We start from the raw sequence: 24,082 nt of genomic DNA on the forward strand, positions 1-24,082 counted from the left end.
GTGGGTCAATGAGTCCCTCGTGGGGTATTTTTATGGGTAGCAGTAATGCATCACAAGGCCCTCACAGCCTCCATCACGGGCATGGGGTTGGGGGTTACTCCCCTGATGGTGGCTGTTCAAGATAAGACCTGCCTTATAGAAATAGGATGCAAGCCATTTATATAATGTAAATTCTTCTAGTATCTACATTTTTTAAAGAAACAGGCAAAATTAGGGGCACGTGGGGGGGCTCAGTTAGTTGATCTTGGCTCAGGTCATGATCTCCTGTTTCATAAGTTCGAGCTCCGTGTTGGGTCTTCACTGACAGTGGGGAGCCTGCTTGGGATTCTGTCTCTCTCCCCCTCTCTCTGCCCTCCCCTATGCTCTCTCTCTCTCTCTCTCTCAAAATAAACAGGCAAAATTAATTTTAACAATATATTTTCCTTAACCTAACATACCTCAAATATCACTTCAACATGTAATCGATATAAAAATTATTAATGAGGGGCACCTGGTGGCTCAGTCGGTTAAGCGTCTGACTTCGGCTCTGGTCATGATCTCACGGTTTGTGAGTTCGAGCCCTACGTCGGGCTCTGTGCTAACAGCTCAGAGCCTGGAGCCTGCTTCGGATTCTGTGTCTCCCTCTCTCTGCCCCTCATTCACTCTCTTTCTCTCTCTTAAAAACATGAATAAACATTTAGAAATTTTAAAAACATTTTTAATGAGAAATTTCACATTCTTTTTTTTTTTTTTTTTATGGACAAAGTCTTCTGTGTATTTTGCATCTCCAGTCTCAGTGGGGACCAGTCACATCCCAAGCACTCAGTAGCAGCCACATGTGGCCAGTGGCTCTCAAATGCACAGCACAGTTCTAGAATTTCAGAGCAGGGCAGGTGGTAACATGGTAGGGAGTGGAGAGCAAGGAGGGCGCAGGACCTGAAATAGCCTCACACAATTAGATGGCTTTTACTCAGATGCATGTATTAAGGGGCCCCCCTCAGAGCTGCCTGTGAGCGACCTTGCGCAGGAAGGTCTCCCAGGTGCACACCCCAAGGGGAAGGCCCTTGCGGAACTGACTTGCAGAGCGGCCACGTTCAAGGGTCTAGCCCCCAGTCCTGCTGGAAAGCAGGCTTCTGACCACTTTAACTGATGTTTTTTTTTAAGGAGGGTAATATAGGGGCGGCCTGGGTGGCTCAGTCGGTTAAGTGTCTGGCTTCAGCTCAGGTCACGATCTCATGGTTCATGGGTGTGGGGTCCCGCATTGGGCTCTGTGTTGACAGTGCAGAGCCTGCTTGGGATTCTCTCTCTCTCTGTCCCTCCCACACTTGTGCTTTCTCTCTCTCGCAGAATGAATAAACTTAAAAAAAAAAAATAAATTAAAAAAAAAAAGAAGGGTAGTATATTCATTTACAAGAGAAAGCTTGGTAGATCATAACAATGCATTTCTGGTGGGTGGATGGATGGATGGATGGAAAACCTCAAAGTAAAGAAAGCGAAGTGGCCCCTGATGAAATGAGAGCAGTGGGTTGGACATCTGATCTGTGTCGATACCGGGGTTTGGGCAAGGAGAGGCGGCCTAGAGCTGGGTCAAGGGCGCACCCAGGCAGCCAGGCAGGTGGATCCCACAATGCAGTGTCCTTCCTCCAGCTGGCTGTCAGCTCGCCAGGAGAGCCAGTTGCTTCCGTAGCCTTTCATTCACTCACTGAGCAAGTGTATTGCTCTGAACCTTGCAAACACTGTGCCAAGTGGAAGAAGCCAGTCATGAAAGTGGGATCACGTTATAGGATCCCAATGATACGAAAGCCCAGAATAGGGAAATCTACGGAGAAAGTCCATTAATAGTTGCTTACGACTGAGGGGATGGGGGACGGGCATGGGCAGAGGTTCATTTCGGAGGTGATGAAAATATTCTAAATTGCACAACTCTATGCTAAAAATCATGGAATGGTGCACTTGGGTGGATTGTGTGGTGGGTTATAGCTCAAGGCTTTTTTTTTTTTTTTTTTAATGTACTGAGCACCTACTGTGTGCCGGGCACACGGGAGACTCAGGAGGAAATAAAGCAAACGCCATCCTCCACCCCATCCAGTCTGAGGGAGGAGGCAGCCATTGGCCAGATAACCCCACAAACCATTTTCCATCATGGCGGTGGACAGAGCTAAAAGGCGGTGCAGGCGGCTGGGACGAGCGCCTCCCAGAGGGGGCAGCACCGAGCTAACGTGTCTCCACCTGGAAGAGCCGGAAATGACCGGCTCCTGGGGCAGGTGGGGCAGGGAAGCGCCTTCCAAGCGGCGGGAAGAGCCGGTGCGGAGGCCCTGAGGCAGGGCCTGGCGCAGGGGAGGAGCGGACTGGCAGAAGGGAGGAAGAGAAGTGAGGGGCAGGAGCAGCAGGGGAGAGGCGGGGCGGGGGGGGGGCATATGATACTTTGGGAATTGTTCAGATACAGAGCACCCCCCTCTGTTGTGGAGCGGAGGGGAGCGGAGGGGGGCAGGCAGAAGTCTGGGAGAGCGGGGGAGGAGGTCGCGACCCCTCACCTCCCGCATTCTGACTAAAACGCCATTCTCCCCGGGGAGGGGCTGCCTGTCACTGAAGCCGGAAGTAGGGTCGGGGTAGCCGGCAGCGCAGAGCCTGCCGGTCAAGGGTCAAGGGTCAAGGGGGCGCGGGCAGCGGTCGGGCAGGTGAGACCCGGCCGGCCCGGCTCACCCCTGCCCGCCTCCGGAGGCCCGGGCGGGACAGGCCAGGAGGCGGGGCGGCGGCTCCGACGCCTCTGACGTCCCGGCCGCCGCGGAGCGCGGCTGGGGCTGCGCGGGGCCGGCGGGTGGGGGCGTGGCCCGCCCCGGGTCGCTGACGTCAACGTTGCCATGGAGACCCCCGCCTCCGTCGGCGCGCGTTGCCGCCGCCGCAGACCCCGGCGCTGGGAAGGCTGTGCAGGGCTGCGGGGAGCAGAAAGAAGGGGCCTGGGTCCTGAGACCCCCGAGGGGGCTCCCCGCTGCCCTCCAGCCCGCCCTCGCCCCTGTCGCCAGGCCACAGCGCCTTGCTTGCCGTCGGGGACCTGCCACGGGCCTCCCCAACCCAGGAGGGCAGGGTCCCCCGTACCCATCTCCCGCCCCCACCCCCACTCGGAGCTCCAGCGTTTGGGTCCCATGCCCCCTTCCTTCCTTCGACGGGCACGTGGTGGGGCCCGGGAGGGGGCGCCATGCCCGTCACGCAGTCCTCGGCGCGACCCCCGCGAGGGGGAAGGGGCGTCCTCACACGGCGGCCCGCCTGCTGGCGTCGCCCTCCCTGGAGCTCACGGAGGAAACGGTGTTTTCTTAGTCTCTAGACCTTGTGCGGTCGAATCTTCGAGATTCTTTTTTTTTTCTTTTAATTATTTTTGAGAGAGAGAGACAGCGTGAGCAGGGGAAGGTCAAGAGAGAGAGAGAGGGAGACACAGAATCTGAAACAGGCTCCAGGCTCTGAGCTGTCAGCACAGAGCCCGACGCGGGGCTCGAACCCACAGACTGTGAGATCGTGACCTGGGCCGAAGTCGGAGGCTTAACCGACTGAGCCCCCCAGGCGCCCCGAATCTTCCCAGGGGCGTCGGTAACCGACTGTCCAGCCTGGCTGACTCCAGCCTCGCCTCCACATTCTCCTTCCTTTCGTGTCTCTTCCCTTGTCCGAGTACCTGCCTCCTCCGCGGGAGTGAAGGTGGGAGGGGACCCCTGTCCGGCGCTTCCCGGGTCGGGCCCCCGTCCTTGTCTGCCCTCTGCCTCTGGCCTCAGGTGTTGCACTTGGGAGGACCGTGTGGACTGGGGTGAGGCCCCCCGGACAGGTCCCCCCAGCCCCCTCTCCCAGTTGCTCTTCCCTCCTCGCTGCTCCCTGCTGGGGTCTCCAAACCCTGGAGCCCACCTCTTGGGGTGGGACCCTGGAAACCTCTCTCCGCCCTGCTTCCTCCCCCGTCCGTGTGACTTCCAGAACCTCGCACCTTCCTGGCTCGGCCTGGCCACCTCTCCGCACCCTGGCTCCTCTTACCGCTTCTCTTTCCCTGATTCGAGCAGACACAGCATGAAGGTGCGCAATACCCGCCAGGCCTGGGGGGTGGGTGCAGGGCAGGGGTGAGCTTGAGACCTGGGGAGGGGAGCATCTCTCTTCCTTTCTTCCCACCCCCGTCTTCTGTTGGTGTCGGGATGAGCTAAGGGAAAGCAGGGCCTTTGCAGTAAATGAGCTCTGAGGTCTGGTGTCCAGTTTTCTGACCTTCTCTAGAATCTGGGGGACTCACACCTGGATGATGACATCAAGGCTGCTGGAGAAGTCCCACGTTACACCCTCTCTTCTTGATCATTTATCCACCCATCCACCTTGCAGATCTACTGTGGGCCGGTCACTCTGTAAGTGTGGGGATCTAGCAATGAAAGAAGACCCCCTTTTGTGGAACCTATGTCTGAGAGGAGTCAGACAACAGAGTCAAAAAGAAAAAGATGTAGTGTCTTAAAAGAAGAGATGTGATGGGGAAAAAATTGAATCCCAAAAGGGGGATGGGGAGAGTGGAGGAAAGGTGGCCAGGCAGGGCCTCACTGAGGAGGAAGGGGATACCTGGGCACAGCCCGGAAGGAGAGGAGGGAGAAGTCAAGGGATGTTTGGGGGCAAGAACATTCTAGGCAGCGAGAACAGCCAGTGCAAAGGCCCTGAGGTGGGAGCAGGCCTGGAGTGTGAGAGAAACAGGAGATGGTGCAGCCAGAGCAGAGGGAGCGAAGCAGGGGGGATTGGGGAGGGCTGAGAGTCACCTGCAGGCCCTGCGGCTGCTGGGAGGACGTGGGTTTTACTGACACCCTTTGCTCTTGTCACAGCAGCTCAGCAAGTGCTTCAGTACCTGCTGCCAGTGGCCCTTTGCTGGAGGTCCTGGGCACCATGATGTCCAGTTCAACATACCCTCATTATTCCCATTTTATAGATGAGAAAACGGACACGCTAGCATGTCAGGTAAACCCTGAGGGATAAGAAGGGATTCATCTGGAAAGGGGTATATATGGGGGTGGGGAGGGCCCAGGCCTGTCTGATGGTGTCAGGGAGGAGACAGTGAGCCCTCTGCCAGACAAAAGGAAACCGGCCTTTCTGTGGCTGCCCCACGTGGCCTCCAGAAAAGCCCAAACCTTCCTGTCACCACCTGCCTGAAGGGGCAGGAGGCCCTGCTGTCCCCACACTTCCTCCCCCAGGCTGATGGCCCTCTGAGTCACAGCCAGCAGCCTTTGAGTTTGCCCCTGGGGGGCGGAGGGTTGATGCAGACACAGAACCAGGTTCCCTATCAGGCAGGCCTAAAGGGCTTGTGGGAGGAAATGAGGAAAAAATGAGGCTGCGTGGACCCGGTTGGGGAAGCTACTTCGAGGAATGTGGCCAACCTCCTGGCCTGTCCAGCAAGCACCATGGACTCGATGCTTAGAAAATGTTTGATCGTTCATCTGACAGGGGTCTCCTTTGTGCCGGGCCCTGTGTCCTGCGATGGGTGGGTGGGTGGGTGGCTGTGGAAAGGGTTGAATGGACGATTCTGTGACTCACGAATGGATGTATTAATTACCCACTGCTGTGTAACAAATCACCCCAGATGCAGTGACTGGAAACAAGCGTATTTGTTTCTGCGGATCAGGAATTCAGGAGTGACTTAGCTGCGTGGTTCCGGCTCACGGCTCGCTCCCGCGTAGCGGCAATCAGGGTGTCAGCCAAGGCCGCGGTCTTGTCTGAAAGCTCCGCTGGGCTGGAGGGTGGCGCCCCCCCACCGCTTCTGGTGGGAGGCCTCAGTTTCTCATCATACGGTGTCCAGAAGGCAGCGAGAGTGTTCTGACGTCTCTCCCCCTAAAGTGTGTCATCAGAGAGACAGAAAGACCAGAGTCAGAACTAGGGTGACCTTGGGGTGCCTGGGTGGCTTAGTTGGTTAAGCGTCCGACTTTCGCTTAGGTCATGGTCTCACGGTTCGTGGGTTCGAGCCCCGCATCAGGCTCTGTGCTGACTGCCAGCTAGGAGCCTGGAGCCTGTTTCAGTCTGTGACTCCCTCTCTCTCTGGCCCTCCCCTGCTCATGCTGTCTCTCTCTCTCTCCCCTAGAAATAAATAAATAAATAAATAAATAAATAAATAAATAAATAAAACATTAAAAAAAAAAAAAAAAGAACTACGGTGACCTTGACCACCAGGTCTCTGATCCCCCCCACCCCCCACAACGCTTCTGCTTTTGGCCTATTTGTTAGCAGCAAGGCACTAAGATCAGCCCATGCTCAGGGGAGGGAGACTAGGGTCCCCCTCTTGAAGGAAGAGCATCAGAGAATTTGTGGACCAACTGTAAGCCCATGACAACAGGTAAATGGATGGCGTACCCCTGTCCTTCCCTGATGCTGGAACCTTACAATAATCTCTGACCACAGCTGTCTGTGAACCCCCCCCCCCAACACTTGGGGACAAGTCTCAGTTCAGGGGCTCAGTCCCCAGCCCCTCTTACTGAATTGTTCTGAGCAGAGACTTGGACATTTGTGGTTTTGTTTTGTGGAATGATCTTTTTTTTTTAAATGTTTATTTATTTTAGAGAGAGAATGTGCAAGCACGGAGGGGCAGAGAGAGAAAGGGACAGAGGATCAGAAGCGGGCTCTGCACTGTCAGCACAGAACCCCACGCGGGGCTCAAACCCGTGACCCGCGGGATCATGACCCGAGCTGAAGTTGGATGCTTAACCGACGGAGCTGCCCAGGCGCCTTTCTTTTGTGGAATGATCTTAAACTTTAATCATGACGTTTAGGTTTCCACTGTTTTTTTTTTTTTTATGGTGGTAAAATGTGCATAATGTAAAACTGACCGTTTAAGCCGTTTTTGAGTGTGCAGTTCGGTAGCAAGAAGTGGCAACCACCACTTCCAGAAATGTTCATCTTCCCGAACTGAAACTCTACCCCTTAAACGCTGACTCCCCACCCCGCCCTCCTCCAGCCCAGAGTGAGCCCTGCTTTCAGTCTTTATGAATTCGACCTCAGAAGAGAGGCCTCACCTGTGCCTGGCTTGACGTACTCACTTAGCGCAGTGACTGCCGTCATCCCCTGGAGATCATCCACGCAGTACCCGTGTCCGAGTATCATCCCCCTTGTGGCCAAATAGCATCTCATTGTCCATACGGACCACATTTTGTTTATCCGTCATTCGGCGGTGGACGTTGGGGTGGTTCTCACGCTGGTATTTTTAAAGCTCCCAGATGATTCTCATGAGCCATCAGGGATGAAAACTGAGGTCTTAGACCAGTGGTTCTTAAGCCGGCCTGAACCTCCAAATCACCTGGTAGCTGTTAAAAAGAGACACCAGTGCCTGGCGAGCATCACAGACCTACAGAGCCGCTGAATTGGATTCTCTGGAGGTGGACCCCGGAGTCTGCAAGAATATGCAGTTACTTCCAGAATGCCAGACTCATTTCCAGGTCTCTGCTGCCCCCTGGTGGCAGCACCTGGGATCCTCTCCAGCACTGGCTTGCCTGCCCCCTAAGGAGCCCAGAAGAGCCTTCCCTGGTGCCATTCCCTGGCGGTCTGGGACCCTGCCGGGCTCTCCCTGCCTGGCCTCCCCCACTCTACTTCCTGGTTTCAGACGAGTCTGTTAGAGAGGAGAAAGCACAGACAGGTCCAGGACTCCGCTTTGCTCCTTGCCAGCTATGTGACCTTGAACAAGCCATTTACTTGTTTCTGGGAGGTGACCACTGGTCCCCTTGACAGGTCCCTGAGATCGCAATTAAGTATGTATGTTAGCTTTGGGGACAACCTAGAATTTCTTATCCTTGGCACTGCTGACGTTTGGGTAGGATCATGCCTCACGCCTGTGTATTGTAGGCTGTTAAACAGCGTCCCTGGCCTCAACCCGCTAGATGCCAATGAACACCCCCAGCCCTGCGTTTTGATGATAAACATTGTTTCCAGACATGGATAAATGTCCCCTGGGGGAGGGTTGCCAGACAAAATGCACGTTTCCCAGTTAGATTTGAATTTCAGAGAAACGACTCACAACTCTTTACTAGAATTCTGTCCCAAAGATTGCATTTTTACTTGCTAAACCCGGAACACCTGTGCAACCACCTCAGCTGAGGGCCGCTGTCCCGGGAGCGTCTGATACTAGGGTGGAAGCCTAAGATACCAGATGGAGAAGAGGCTGCAGGAACGCGCTGGCCCAGCCTGGCCGCGGAGGGGCGCTGTCTGGGGGCAGGCGCGGCAATGGTGAGTGAGGTGAGGCTGGGGGAGAAGGGTGGCCGTGGGAGAGGAAGCTGGGCTCACAGTCAGGCCCAGTCCCTCTGGGGGCTCAGAGCCACTGATGTGCGGGGGCAGGGGACACCTTGTTTCCCCAGCACCTGGGGACAGGGCAGTTTGTGGCCGACCACAAGTTGGAGCAGTTCACCCCCAGCTTCTCCCCAGAGAGAACCCTCAGTCGTGGGGAGTCGGCCCCAACTTGCTCATTTGCAAGAGGAAGCAAGGCTCAGAGAGGGGCAGGGACTGGCCCCAAGCCACACAGCCAGCCTGTGGCAGTGGCAAAACTGGCATCTGGCTCTTCAATCCAGGACTTTCACCCCTGGGGTGGAGCCTGGGAATGTTCTCAGCTTGTGGTAATTCCTCTGAGAGCTCCCAGAATTTTCCAGACGCAGAGGGACTGAAGATGGGCTTCAGCCTGAGGCCCGGCAACCTGAGGCTGTGGTCCCCAGCTGCTCTCCATACTCCCCCAGGAGAGTGCTGGGACCCCTTCTGGGGCTGTCCCTGTCGTGTCCATCTGCTGTCATCATCTGATAGGGAGGGAGTGCTTGGACTTGGAACCAGACTGTCGGGAGCTGAAAACAGGCTCTTCCCCTTTTAACGAGCTCTGACCTGAGCCAATCTGTGCTTTTTCATCTGTAAAATGGGAATGATAAGAATGATACCTCCTTTGTAGGGTTGTTAGAAGGATTTGACGGATTAACGAGAAGGAATGCTTCAAACAGTAAGTGACAGGTAGTAAGGTTTACCATTTATCTTACTTTCCTCTAGTCTTCGGGTGACATCACCCCTTTTCCTCTGGAAGCCGGTTCGGTGGGGCTGTCAATCACAGTCACCCTGACCAGCCTGAAGAGGCACTGGAGTCAAGCAAGGAGCAGTCATTGCACCCCTATTGCCCAGTCACTGGGTTGATGAGTGAGACAACCCTGATGAAGCTCTACTGAGTTCCTGGATCCAGCCTGACCTGAAGGTAGTGCCCCATATGTGAGAAGATAAATTTCCATTTCACTTGAGCAAGTCTGAAGAGAGTTCTGACCCGTATACCCTTTCTGCTTCATAGAGCAAGAGAGGTTCCCACAAGGCAGCCTCCTCCCATGGACCACGCCTGTCAGCCTTGGTTTTGATCCAGCCCCACACAAGGCCAACACCCCACTCTCCGGGAGTCAGAGGGAGATTCTCTGTTTGAGCTGTGATTGGAGCTCACAACAACCGGAAACAAACTTGTATAAAGTACCTCGATCTGCCACAGATAGTGCTGGGGCTTTGATGTTATTCTAGCTGCATTTTATAGATGAGGAAAGTGTGGCTCAGAGAGGTAAGATGATTTCCCCAAGCCCACACAGCCTAGAAGGGGAATCACTTCAGTGTGAACCCAGGTATTCTGGCTCTAAAGCAGATACACTTCCACTGCACCACATGACTTATTTCCTGCGGGGGGCGGGGGGGGGATTTTCTGTTCCATTAAAAATTTTAATTGTAAAAGCATAAAATTTACCATGGGGGAGGGAGAAGCAGTGTAAGTCAGCCTCCCCCTTCTCAGCCAAAAGATGACCTAGGGAATCAATTACTCCAAGTAGACTGGTGCCCTGGAAAACAGGAGGCTAGGTCCCCCCATTCATTCATTCAACACCTATTTACTGAACCCCTACTCAGTGCCAGGCAACATTCAAGGCAGGGCCTGGCATGAGCTTCTTCTCAAGGGTAGCCCTGCCCCTGCGCAGCAAGAGGGAGTGCCACCTTCAGTCCTGTGCCCAGGGGTCTATCTTGGTCACTCTAGTTACAGCGAAGTCCTGGGCAAAGAGCAGGTTCAAGGTCAAGTAGAATTTAGATGAGTGACAGAGTTCCAGCCCAGCCAGAGCAGAAACTCCCAATGCACTGTCCCCGAGAAATGATTCTGTTAACAAGGCGTCTGGGGCGCACTTAGCACAATGATGTGCAGTGTGGCCTGGACACCGCTCTTGGGGGTCCCGGGGAGAGAACCAGGTCAGACAGACACCAGCACATGTAAACACGGCATTACTACCTGCGGACGGCGTTCTGAAGGGAAGGGTGGGGTGCTCTGCAGGGGCGTTACCAGGATAAGAACCATCTCTCCGGGGAGGTGATGTTTAGGCTGGGCAGCCCCTCAGAAGCCTGGAGCCTAGCCCTGGCCTCCCCCGGCCTTCTAAATTCTCGTAACCATAAACGGGCTGCTTCCTTTGCTTCTCTAGCCCTGGAGGCTGTAGCTGCTCTGTGTCATTATTAACCCATGATACCTTTTTTTTTTTTTTTTTAACCCATGATACCTTTTTAATGGACTGACTTTATGTTCTCTGTGAAAAGAATGAGAGTGCTTTCTATCTCTTGGTTGGACTCTGAATGACACAGAATGAATGAACCGCTGTAAGATGAGCAAAGAACAGAAGGTAGCACAGTCCAGGCTGAGGCACCTGGGTGGCCAAAGGCCAGGAGCCAGGACCGGGGGGCTGGAGGGGATTAATGGGGTGGCAGGTAGAATCAGGTGAATGTGGACAGGTCGGCTCTTACATGGTACGGAGTCCGCATGGGATCCTGGGAGCGGGGGGCGGGGGGAGCCATGGAACATAATACAGCGACTGAGTGATTTAACTTTCAAAGACTGCCCTGGCTACCGTGAGCCTAACTCGCCGGAGCGGCCAAGAGTGCGTAGGAGCCAGAGAGCCTGTTAAAAGTTGCTAACTTCCTCTTTTTTTTTTTCTTTCTTTCTTTCTTTACTGCTTAGAAGGGAGCAGGTGTCTCAAGGAAGAAAAATATGGGGGCGCTTCTGGCGCAACGTGATGTCACAGAATAAAGGCCGGGACCTCATGGCCGCTCGAAAACTCAACAGTACAGAGAATGCCAGGACCCTTAAGTGAACCCCTACGAACCCTAAAGTGAGTCAGAGAAAGTCTCAACCGGTGACACCCCCCCCCCCGACCCCCGGCCCAGGGCCGTGCGGCCACGAACGGAGCCCGCCTGCTGGCCCGAAGACGGTAGAAAGCGCTTTCAGGCCTGCCCAGGGGCTCCCGGTGGATAAGCGTGGCCCTTACTCCCACCGGATGCCGTCAGGCCACGAGAGGGAGACGGCCACGAGTGGGTGACGGCCCCGGGGATCCTCCATGGGTGCTCGCGGTCCGGCTCCCATCACAAAAACTCCAACTCCCAGGAAACGCCCGGGCCGGAAGCGGAAGCGACTCGCGGGCGTGTGCGCACTGGATTCTGGGAAGTGTAGTCCACAGAGTCCGAAAGAGTCCGTGCGAGCGGTGCATTCTGGGGAAGGTAGTCTTCAAGTGGTCTGAGAGCCGGTGGTGCGAGCTGGAATGGTTCAGCTGGAATGGTTCGTCTGCACCCAACACCGAGGCAGGGGATTAACAGCTTTTTGGATTTAGAATGAATATGTAGAATTTGTTTTTGTCTCTCCCAACCACCCACACCCAAGGGAGAATAGGACCTATCCATGCTTCAGTGATGGTGAGCAGGCCGGTTAGCCTCTGTGAACCTCTGTATCCGTATCTGTAAAATGGGCAGATTAATCATTCTCACTTGGCAGCCTTGCTAACTCCATCAAGCAGCTATCAAGGTGCTTAACACACCTTCCTTGCTTAACAAACCCCACTTCCCCTTGAAGCTGAGCTTACAGAGCAAATGGATGTGTTTGTAGCCAAGAGCAAAACTTGTGTTTCAGGGGAGCACTCGTGACGTTTCTCTGCAAAGTAGGATTTCCTGCCAATTCCAGCCAAAACTCATGGGGGGAAAGATAAGGAAATCTTGTCACCCAGAGACTCAGCAAGGACGTGTGACCTTACTAGCCAGGACACAGTGAGATGCAAGTTAAAAAATGAGCCGGGCGCCTGGGTGGCTCAGCAGCTCAAGTGTCTGACTTCTCAGGTCGTGATCTCACGGTTGGTGAGTTCCAGCCTTAGGCTGGGCTCCACGCTGGCAGCGTGGCATTTTCTCTCTCGCTTTCTTTCTGCACCTCCCCCACTCGCACTTTCTCTCTCTCAAAATAAATAAACTTAAAAAGAGAGAGAGAGAGACTCCTGGGGCAGAGTGGCCTCACACAGTATCAATGGAAGTATTAAGGGGTGTGTCCCCTATAAAGGGCAATTATGCAGGTGCCATGATTCCACTTGTAGGAATTTATCTTACAGACACACGAGACTGTTTCAAAATGACAGAAGTTTAAAATATTCATTGTAGCTTTGTTTATGAAAGTGATTGGAAATCATCTAGGCCTCTATGGGCAGAAGACAAGTTACATAAATTGTGGTACATCCTGCGCAGGGATACTATGTTGCCATTAGCACCAGTGAGGTGTAAGGTCACTTATGTAACATTCCTGCACAAAAGTGTTCATCCTAAATATATTGTGAAGAAAGTATAAGAGAAATCCAAATTGAGGGATATTTTGCAAAACTGGCCTCAAAAATTTGATGTTGTAGAAGACCAAATAGCTGGGAGATTGAAGAAGATTAAACAGACCTGGCACTTACGGGCACTGGGCAATCCTTCATTGGAGCCTGTTCTTAAAAAGGACATTTTAATCAGACACCTGGGGCACTTTGATTATGGGCCATATGTTAGACAATAGCATTGGATCAATGTTGACTTCCCTGACTGTGATCATTGTATTGTGGTTGTGTAGGAGAATGTCCTTCTTAGTAGCTGTCTGCCGAAGTATGTAGAACTGAAATACCAACTCTTGGCTCTTGGATAGTTTAGAAAAAAGAGAGACAGATAAAGCAAATGTGGTGTGTATTAACCCTTCACTTGGTGCATCCAGCTTTAAATATATGGTTGTTCATGTTCCTCTTCTTGCAACTTTTTTATAGTGTTAAAACTTTCAAAGTAAACAGCAGGCATCAAAAAGAACGAGGAAGCTTCACATGCACTGATGGGGGAAAAGCTTCAAGAAACATTGGTAAGATTTTTGTTTTGTTTTGTTTTGTTTTTTAAAGCAAGGTGCAGAGGCGGAAATGCACTAAACACCCGGGGAGAAGACCCAAAAAAAGAGATAACAAAGGCTGACTCTGGGAAGGGTACCTGGGGGCGGGGGAGTGCGTGGGGGAGGTGGTCAGAAGTGGGACGCTTGCTTCTCACACTTACCCTTTTAGACCTTTTGAATTTTGTATCATTTCCATTCAGATTAAAAAAATAATAATAACTTCGAAGAAGACTGTTACTGGGAAAGCACTTGTGGTCAGAAAACCCCAGACTGGGCTCCCCTGCTCCCCAGCTGTTTTTGGGAAACCCAAAACAGAAGGAAGGAAAACCAGTTACTTTCACATCCTTTCCCACATCTGATTCTCATCACAACCCAGTGAGCCAGACGGGTTTTATTTGACCCCTTTTATAGATTAGGAAAACTGAGGATCAGAGAGTCTTGGCAATTTGGCTGAAGTCATGCAGTGAGACACAATTAGAGCTGAGATTGAACCTGAGTCCTTCCCAGTGACCCAGCCTGGCTCCTTCCTTCCTGCAGGTGACCTCTCCAAGCTCTAAGGGTTGGATGTAGCAAGAGAGAGCCCGGAGTAGGGGGCAGGGGTGGGGTTGACTGCCAGGCTCTGGGGGCTCACCGAAGCTCAGCCCAGCGGCCTTTCCGCTGTTGCTTTTACACGGGGCTGTCCAGGCAGGAAACAGAAGTCAACCCTCAGCACCGAAAGCATAGATTTGATTTACATGTTCATGGGCAGCTGGTTGAGAGTTTATTTGGGGGACCCAGAGCTGACTCAGCCAAAGGGCCTCTTCCCTGAGCCCATCTGGGCTGCTCTTTACCATCTCTGTATCTTTTTGTTTTTAAGTTTATTTATTTAAAAAAATGTTTTAAAACATTTTTATTTATTATTGAGAGACAGAAAGACAGAGCATGAGCATGGGAGGGGCAGAGAGAGGGGGAGACACAGAATCTGAAGGAGGCTCCAGGCTCTGAGCTGTCAGCATAAAGACTGACATGAGGCTTGAACTCACAAACCATGGAAATCATGACCTGAGCTGAAATTGGATGCTTAGCCAACTAAGCCATCCAGGTGCCCCTTAGTTTATTTATTTACTTAAAGAGAGAGGGAGAGAGAGAGAGAGAGCATGCCCAAGTAGTGGAGGGGCAGAGAAAGAGGGAGAGAGAACCCCAAGCAGGCTCTGCACTGTCAGTGTAAAGCCTGATACGATACGGGGGTTTGATCCCACAAACCATGAGATCATGACCTGAGCCGAAATCAAGAGTCAGATGCTTAACTGACTGAGCCACCCAGGTGCTCTTCCCCTCATCTCAGTAATCTTAAACAGAGTGTTTTTTTTTTTTTTAATTTAAAAAGTAATAAATATAATAGATATTGTTACCGAGTCAAACAGTAAAGTACTTAGATGGCAATTTGACATTTCTGTCAAAACTTAAAACCTATATATATGCATGCTTTGGTATGTGACCCAGCACTTACAATGGAAACTATTTTTTTTCTGTGAATATACCCACCCAAGTATTCAAAGATATGTATGGAAGAATGCATTGCTTATAATGCAAAGACGCAGAACTGTAAACAGCCCGCCAGTAGAGCCATTGCTTAATCCAACTGGGCTCCATCCACATCGAATAAAAACAAAGACAATGCAGTTTGCTGCATTTGCCAACCTGGAAAGATGTCCCTAGTGCATTGTTAAATCAAGTAAGATCCCATTTCGAGAGGTAAAAAATGAGCTACGAGCCTACATACACATAGAGATCTACATGTTTGAACAAACGTAGAAAACCATTTATAAAAAGTACAAACTGTTTGATTTGAATGTAAAAAGAGCATTTAATTTTCGTTTTTTGGAGGGATAATGAGGTTGACCTTGTTTGTTTCTTTTTTTAAGTTGGCCAAGTGTGTTTCCTTTTGTGGGAATTGCTGAAATACTGCTGTCCCTTGGTCTTTTGTCACAGAAACTACGTGTCGGCTTCTGGCACCAGTGTCCCAAGAGTTTCTATTTAGATTTCCAGCTCTTGCTTTAGGCAGGTATTTTGGAAAAGAGGTTGCTGAGCTTGAAGCAGAGGACGATCTCGGTCTTCATGTAACGAAGTCTCCTGTGAGATGAAGGGCTCTGAGAAATGAAGAGGTTTCTTGCCCAAAGCATTGTTCTTTCTTTCAATTCTGGGGTCTTCTTGCAAAGTTTGGTTCTTGGTGGACGTGGATGGTGTGAAACGGACGTGGAGGCAGCTGTAATGTTTGAAAGAGGGGGGAGGGGAAGCAGAGATGGACCAGAGATGGACCTTCCCTGGAGGTGCTGGAGGATTAGATGATGCCATGGAGGGGGGACCTCTGGAGAGGTGGGACTCAACTATTCTTGTCCTTGAGATGCTTCTGAATCTCTCTCTATTTGTGGTAGCTGCATGGCTGATGGGTCTCTCTGCATGTACCCTGTGCCCAGCCTCCACCTGCTGCCAGCCGCAGCTCTGGGCTCCTTGAGAAGGAGGTCCCCTGAGGCCCCGGGGCCTCAGAGATTGCCCTGACATCACAGTAGCACTGGCTTCTCGATCTTTTCTGCACACCAGGCACCGCATTTGGCATTCCACAGCTCCTTGGGTTCCCGCCGCAACCGTTAGAGGTAAGGGCTTTGTTGTCTCCATGTTGCAGATGAGGAAACCAGGGCCCAGAGAGGGTAAGCAACCTGTCCCTGACCACAGAGCTAAAAAGCAGTGGAGTCGGGATTTGAAACCACAGCTCCAGAGGCATCTTCAGCATGATGCCCCTGCTCCTCCATTTTTCATGCATTACGAGCCTGCTGAGTGCTGGCCACTAGGTTGGGGGCCCCCACTGTGCCCTGGACCTTGGGGGTCCCCAAGGCTGGAGGCCCAGCGGCCCTCCGGATTCCAGAGTGCTTTCAGGACATCACTGGGAGGGGTAAAGCAGGTTGTGGTCTTAACTTCCTGGGGTGGGAGGTTCCCAGAAGCCCAGGGCAAGCTCGGCCCCTTTTCCCTGAGGGGAGGGGGTGGTATGAGTTGGGACACGTCCTCTTTTAAGGGTTCTTTCTTGCTGCTTCTGACCACTTCCTCTTTTCCCTGGGGCGGAGGCAGGCTGTGGCCACACTGATGGCAGGCATCCCAGCAGCAGCGGCCCAGTGGCCGAGGAGGCCTCTGAGCCTCTCCTGGAAGGGCTCGCTCAGCGGGGCTAAGGGAACTTCTCCACCTGGACTTCCATCCCCCCTCCCCCAAGACCCTCCCCTGGGTCCCAGAGAGCAGAAGAGGCGGGGGAGGGCTGGGGAGTGGGCTCCCTGGGCTCTCTCAGCCAGACGGCTGCACATCCTCCTTTCAGGCTCCACCTGGGCTGAATCTGCTTCCAGCAGCTTCCATGGAGGATGTGGCCCAAGTTCAGAACCCTTGCCTGGACAGCCAGACCCCTCAGGATGCTCAGGGAGGTGAGGACCCCGGCTCTGGGTAGAAGCCCCAGCCTAGCACCTCAACACTGAGTGCCCCATGTGGGCCGGGGAGCTGCGGCCTGGGAAGAAGATGGGCACTGAGGAAATGCGGGTTCCAGGCCCGGCTCTGCCCCTTGTTAAGTGGTGTGCTTGACCAGGGGGCCTCAGTTTCTTCATCTGTGCAATGGGCATAAATAATAACACTTAGAAAGGTTGCAGAAGTAAATGTGGGGCTACGTGTACCATGCTAAGCAGAGAGCCTGGTACACGGCAAGGGATTAACATCTTGCCTGTCACTGGGCAGAAACTGCAGCTGGCCTGAGCCACCCAGGAGGCTCCCTCCCCGCAGCCCCTGCCAAGGAAGGCTGCCCCGGCCTGTTTCCTACCCGCCCCAGTGGTCCCCAGCTTCCCACCTGCGCAGGTACGGCCCTCAAGCTCAGGTGGACAAGGATCATCCCATTTCCTCTGTCGCCTGTCGCGTCTCCACCCCATCTAGCCAGTTTGGTAACTCATCGACTTCAGTCGTTGTTGGGGTGTGCGCATGCCCAGCCCAGTTTCATGCCAAAGTCCTGGGCCATCATTTTTTTTTATTGTGGTACAACACACAGAGCATGAAACGAGCCACTTGTAACAATTTTTAAGGGCACAGTTCTGTGGCATGAAGCATATTCACACCGCTGTGCAGACACCACTGCCACCCATCTCCAGAACCTTCTCGTCTTCTCCAGTTAAAACTCTGTCCCCGCTAAACACGGACTCCCTCCCCGCCCGCAGCCCCTACAGCCCGCACTCCAATTTCTGTCTCTAAGAGTCTGAGTGTCCTCCCTGCCTCTCCTAAGTGCAATCAGGCGGCGTTTGTCTTTTTGTGACTGGTTTGTTTCGATTAGCACAGCGTCCTCAAGGTTCACCCACGCGGGAGCCTGGGGCAGAATTTCCATCCTTTGTATTTATGTTTGAATATTGTTCCACTCGGTGTTCAGACCCCGTTTGCTTATCCATTTATCCGTCAGTGGACACTTGGGGTCCTCCCACACCCTGGATGCTGGGAACGATGTTGCTCCGCAAAGGGGTGTGAAAATGTCTGTTCGAGTTCTTTGGGGCGTACACCTAGAAGTGGAATTTCTGGATCATATGGTAATTATGTTTGATTTTTTTTTTTTTTTTTTTTTTTTTTTTGAGAAACTGCCCAACGTCCTGGGGTTTAAGTAGGACACGGGCATCGGGGAAGCCCCTCTGGCCATCCCGTGTACAGGGAGATATGGAATCAGGAGCAAGCCATCATGGGTTCAAAGCCTGGTCCTGCTGCTTCCCAGCGCTGTGACCTTGGGCGACTCGCTTCAGTGTCTCAGCAGCATCTCCTGGGGCTGTGGTGGTACTTAGAGTCTGTATTGAGCTCGGCGCCTGGTGCATGGGGAAGGGGGGGGGGGGCGGTGATGTCAGCTCTGCATCCTCCTGCGTCTGTTTTCCTCTGAGATCTGATCCTGCAACCCCACCACGTCCAGGGCCCCACTCCAGCCTGGCCCCTCCACGGAGCATCCCTCTGGAGCCGGCCCTCCGCCCCAGGACTCCAACTTCTTTCCCCTTTTTGCAGATCCCTGGGAATCTCTTCATTGAGGGAGTTTCTCTTTCCCTGTCCGTGGCTTATGCTCTTGAAAACAAAAGCCAATGGGGCGCCTGGGTGGCCCAGTTGGTTAAGCATCCGACTTCGGCTTAGGTCTTGATCTCGCACTTGTAAGTTCGAGTCCCGCATCGGGCTCAGTGCTGACAGCCCAGAGCCTGGAGCCTGCTTCACATTCTGTATCTCCATCTTCTCTCTGCCCCTCCCTTGTGCTCGCTTCCTCTCTTTCTCTCTCTCTCTCTCTCTCTGACTCACTCTCTGAAGTAATAAATGAATAAACTTAAGAAAAGAAAAGCCAGAAAGTAATGCCTCAGACTAACTAACCCCAGGAGAGCCTGACCCAGGACCAGAGGAGAAACCAAGGGCGCTGACCAACAAGTTGGCCTGGGCACAGGCGAAGAGGAGCCCTTGCTCCTTTCCTTTGACCCTGGCCCTGCCATTCTCAATGACCGGGTCAGCTGTAGGCCCGTGTTTGGGGAAGGGCGAGGAGGGCTGGCAGGCTCACTGAGGACCGCCCACAGGCATGATTACAGGGACGGGGAGGAGGGGCTCTGGACTGAGATGAAAGGAGCCCTGGTTTGGCGCTTTCATCTCCAGGACAGTCAGCCGAGGGTTCTGGTCAGTGAGGGGCGGCTGTGCCGATGAGATCACGCCCCTTGCCGGGCCGCGGCCGGGGCTCCAGGGCCCAGGCCGGCACAGTCCCACCTCTGGTGGAGGCCACGCTGGCATGCGGGTGCTGTCTGGCCAGCCTGCCGGGTCTGGGTCCCCAGCCGCCCCACCCCTCACCCCTGCCCCTGGGGGAACTGCTTCTGCTGACCCGGCATGATTCCCGAAGGAAGGTCAAGGCGAGACCTGGAGGGCTGAGGGCTTTGGTCCTGGGAGACCACACCTGAGGTTGACCCGGGCTTGCCACCTCCGCCCGTGACAAGAGAGGACAGAGAAGCCTCCGGATGCCCCCCACACCCCTGCCCATTCTCTTGCTGTCCCATCCTTCCTTTCCTATTTATTCTTCTCTGTTTCTTTCACCTCATACCAACTGGTAGGTGATTTGGACATTCACAAGGCAGTGCCCTTCTCTTCACAGTTTATCCACATCCAGAACCTGATAAGGAGCCAGCACTCAATTTCACTCAAGTCGGCTCTAGTGAAGGGCTTTTTGCTTGGCCCTCTGGCAGGGCGCCCTACGGCTGACCCTTCTCCCTAGCATTGTCTAAATCAGTCCCGCCGCCAGTATTTGCAGATGTCCCCAAAGGGGCACTGATATCTGTTTTGGGGAATTAAATAAAATTTGCCATGAAGGTTCAGTAGGATCACATGTAGAAAATGCCTGGCACGTTGTAGTTATTAGAAATAATAGTTACCGTTATTTTTTATTTTTAAAAATAATGATTATATAAAAAGGGAGGACAGTATTTATTGAACATGAACTATGTCCCAGATACTGAAATGTTGGAATTCTGGCCTGGGAGTCGAGCTGACTTTCCCAGCCCCCATCAGAAACAGTGACCCCCACGAAGGTCACCATCCCAGCAACAGTACAAAGTGAGGGAAGTGCAGGGAGGGGAAGGACCAGCTGTGTGTTCTTAGGCAAGCTGCCTGGCCTCTCTGAGCCTCTGTTTCCTTTTTTTTTTTTTTATGTTTTATTTCTGAGAGAGAGAGAGAGAGACAGCATGAACAGGGGAGGGTCAGAGAGAAGGAGAGAGAGGGATTCTGAAATAGGCTCCGGACTCTGAGCTAGCTGTCAGCACAGAGCCAGACGCGGGGCTTGAACCCACGAACCGTGAGATCGTGACCTGAGCTGAAGCCAGGCGCTTAACTGACTGAGCCACCCAGGTGCCCTTCTGTTTCCTGATCTGGAAAGAGAGGCTAGAAATCCTTCGCCTCTACTGGGGCCAGGGGTCGGAGGAGGTAAAGCATGTGGGCCATCTTGGCAGCCAGGAGAGTGCTGCCCAGAGGAGCAGATGGGCGGCCCTCAGTGGGAGACAAGCCCTCACCTGTACCTTTAACTGACTTACCTGCTCTTGGCTCCTGAAAGCCATCTCTGCAGGCTTGGGGGCACCCCTCAGGGACACTGAACCTGTGCTCTTCTCCAGAGCACCATGCCACTAGGAAAAGACCATTCTACCAAGTCCACCCAAAGGTGGCCGCTCCCCTGGTGACCCCATTGTGGCCGTGCCACACTGTCATCTGTCCCGTGCCCTGACTGCAGGCCAGTTGACACGTGCTGTGTTTCTAGGGAGCCCGAGGAGGAGAGATGGGCTTGTCCAGGGGCACAGAGGGACTTCAGAGGTTGGTGCTGAAGCTGAGTGGTAAGGCCGTCGCCGTAGAGAATAGGATCACCAAGTCCAGGAGCAGTCGCGCAGGCGGGTGGGTGGGCAGAATCCCCCCTGGAGGGCCAACTTGCCATTGTCCCTGCTGCCTTTTAGACAGAGCTTCATGGGATGGTAGGAATTTGCTGCTGGTCTCTATTGTTATTGCCAGTGTTCATGGCCACTGATAAGATTACCTCCTTTAATCCCCAAGCAATTGTATGAGGCAGCTACTACTATTATCCCCATTTCACAGGTGAGGAGGCTGTGGTACCAAGAGGTTAAGTATCTTGCTCAGGGTCACACAGTGAAGGAGTCAAGCCTGGAGTCCAGCCCAGGTCGTCTGAAGCCAAAGCCTGTGCAGATGGCCATGCCACACGCCATCAGGGCCAGGGACGGACAAGCAGGGAGCTGAGGGGGAAGGAGGAAGGAAATCCCTAGGTCCCAGGTCCCATGCAAACCTTCCATTAATATTGGTGTAGAAGAGTGGCAGATGTCTCTAGAACAGTGTCATTGGCTGTATTTGATCGAAGGACAGGAGCCCCGAGGGGTGGAGTTGCCCAAGCAAGGGGGCTATGCTTTGAACCAGATGTGTCTACACTACAGAGCATTGCTCTTTCAGTGACCCCCGGCTCCTCAGCTCGTTTCCCTGCATTTGGTTCCAAGCCTGAGCTGTCTGGGGAGCCCAGGCCCAGAGCAGACACAGCAGACCTCTCCACATGTTTTCTGAAACAATGTAAGAGATCCCAGTTGTTTCCATCTGCTGCTACTTTGGGCGAAGGAGAGGAAGTGTGATAGGAAGTGTAGTGACCTCGCATCTTTTCTGCATGGATGTTTGCTGTGCCTGAACCCTGCTGAGATGGAGAGTTGGGAAAAGACCATCATGTTGGAGAAGTTGCATCTCCTTTACTTTTGGGGGAGTTAAAGGAAAAGGAAAGCTCTAGGAAAGACCCAAAGTTAAAATTCCTTCCTTCCTTCCTTCCTTCCTTCCTTCCTTCCTTCCTTCCTTCCTTCCTTCCTTCCTTCCATCTACCCATCCATGCATCCATCCATCCATCCATCCATCCATCAGTACCTACCCATCCATCCACTCATCCATCCATTCATCCACCCATCCATCTATGCATCCACCCATCTATGATCCATCCATCCACCTATTAATACACACATACATCCATCCACCCATCTATGCATCTACATATCCATCCATCAGTCCATCCATCCACCTATTAGTACCCATCCATCCACTCATCCATCCATCCATTCATCCACCCATCCATCTGTGCATCCACATATCCATCCATCCATCCATCCATGATCCATCCACCCACCTATTAATACACACATCCATCCATCCATCCACCCACCTATGCATCCACATATCCATCCATCCATCCATTCCTATATAAATCTCTATTAGTAATCTGTTCCTCCCTCACCCAAAAGCTTCATGGTTTAAAACAACAACAGTAATTTATTATCATGGCTTCTGAGGGTCTGGCATTCGGGAATGTTTGGCTGGTTCGTGCTGGCTGTTGGTAGGAGGCCTCCGTCCCTCTCCACCTGAGTCTCTCCAGAGGGCTGGCTTCCTCCTGAGAGAGCAACCCAAGGGACTGAAGCACAAGCTGCCAATGCCTTTTATATCCTAGCCTCACACATCACACGTTGTCCCTTCCCCAGAATTCTGCCAGTCACAGAGCCAGCTTTTGTTTAGTGTTGGAGGAGGCAACACAAGGGCATACGTCCTAGGAGACAAGGCTCATTGGGGGCCATTTTGGAGGCCGCCACCACCACCACCATCCATCCACCCATCCATCCATCCATCCATCCACCCATGCATCCACCCATCCACCCATCCACCCATCCATCCACCCATCCATCCATCCACCCATCCATCCACCCACCCACCCATCCATCCATCTTTTGTCATCTGTCCATCCATTCAATCGATAAACATTTGCAGGGTCTCCAGGCCCTGGACACAACACACATACACCCCCAAATCAAACCAAAACCAACAAGAAAAGAGGAAGCCTCATACAAGAAAGCCATTGTTGGACATTTCCTCCCGTTTTCTATATTTGTAAACAACTTCATTGAGATGCAATTCACATACACCATTCTCTCACTTAAAGTATACAATTTAATGGGTTTTGGTGCATTCATGGAGTTGTGAAGCCATTACCACAATCAACTCTAGAATGTTTTTATCACCCCCAACAGAAAGCCCTGCCCCTGTAAGCGGTCACTCCCCATTTCCCCTTTTCTGCAATCACCTTCAATCACAGACTGACTCCATCTCACTAGATTTCCTTCTTCTGGACACTTTGCATAAATGGAATCATAAGTCATGTGCTCTTTGTGATGGGTTTCTTTGACGTAGCATGATGTTTTCAAGGTTCGCCCGTGTTATAGTGCGCCTCGGTGTCTCATTTCTTAAGTGTTGCTGAATGTATTCCATTCTAGAAGCAGACCACATTTTTATTCACCCACCCCTCAATTGAGGGACATCGGCCTTGGGTTTCCGTCACTTGGCTGTTAGGAATAATGCCGATGTTAACATTCATGTGGTGTTTTTGTGTGGATGTGCATCTTCAGCTCTCTTGAGTCTAACACCTGGGAGTGGAATGGCTGAGTCATATCATAACCCTGTGTTCAACCTTTTGAGGTATCGCTGTACTATTTTCCAAAGCAGGTGCCTCATTTTACATTCCCACCAACAGTATATGAGGGTTCTAATTTTCCCCTCATCCTGGTCAACACTTACTGTCTTTTTTTTAAGTTTATTTATTTTGAGAGAGAGAGAGAGACAGAAGATGTGAACAGGGGGATGTCAGAGAGAGAGAGAGGGAGAGGGAGAGAATCCCAAGCAGGCTCTGCACTGTCAGCACAGAGCCCAACGTGGGTTCTGTGAGTTCACAGTCTGTGAGTTCAAACCACAGACTGTGAGATCATGACCTGAGCCAAAATCAAGGGTTGGACACTTAACCGACTGAGCCACCAGGCACCCCCGTCTTTTTTTTTTTTTTTTTTTTAGTAAGCTCTGCCCCCAGTATGGGGCTCCAATTCATGGTCCTGAGATCCAGAGTCATATCCTCTACTCACTGAGCCAGCCAGGCCTCCCTGTTACTATCTTTTTTTCATTTTTTTCACTCTGGTGTGTGTGAAATCGTATCTCATGTGATTTCGTTCTGCATTTCCTGGATGGCTAGTGATGTTCATCTTTTCATGTTTTATTGGCTGTGTGTATGTTTGGAAGAAATGTCTGTTTGGATTTTTTGCCCATTTTTAAGCTGGTTTATGTGTCTATTTGAGTCAGAAGACTCCTTTATATGTTCTAGATACAAGATAGAAGTCTCTTATAAGATGTATGATTTTAAACATCTCCCATTCTGTGGGCTCCTCTTCTTTTTCAGAGCACCTTTATTATTATTATTAATATTAAGATAGTTTTAAAAATGCAGAAATGTATAAAGAGAAAAATAACCACCCAAAGACCATGATTCATATTTAATCACGTTTCCTTTTTTTTTTTTTTGTCCTTTAAATCAATTCAATT

The 24,082-nt window shown here is 52.1% G+C and overlaps 2 long non-coding RNA genes across 2 annotated transcripts; both read left to right on the forward strand.

The window, feature by feature from the left end:
• The first annotated feature begins 8,994 nt into the window (after nucleotides 1–8,994).
• Nucleotides 8,995–11,096, forward strand: LOC120228646. Its single transcript, XR_005527546.1, has 3 exons — nucleotides 8,995–9,181; nucleotides 9,272–9,526; nucleotides 10,952–11,096. It is a non-coding gene; the product is annotated as an uncharacterized LOC120228646 (long non-coding RNA).
• Nucleotides 11,097–11,595: 499 nt separating this feature from the next.
• On the forward strand, nucleotides 11,596–15,570 carry LOC120228640. Its single transcript, XR_005527539.1, has 3 exons — nucleotides 11,596–11,788; nucleotides 13,041–13,129; nucleotides 15,125–15,570. It is a non-coding gene; the product is annotated as an uncharacterized LOC120228640 (long non-coding RNA).
• Nucleotides 15,571–24,082: the final 8,512 nt, after the last annotated feature.

The sequence above is a fragment of the Hyaena hyaena genome, unplaced genomic scaffold (assembly GCF_003009895.1).
Source record: "Hyaena hyaena isolate Hyena2069 unplaced genomic scaffold, ASM300989v1 scaffold_1, whole genome shotgun sequence".
Classification (NCBI taxonomy): Eukaryota; Metazoa; Chordata; class Mammalia; order Carnivora; family Hyaenidae; genus Hyaena; species Hyaena hyaena.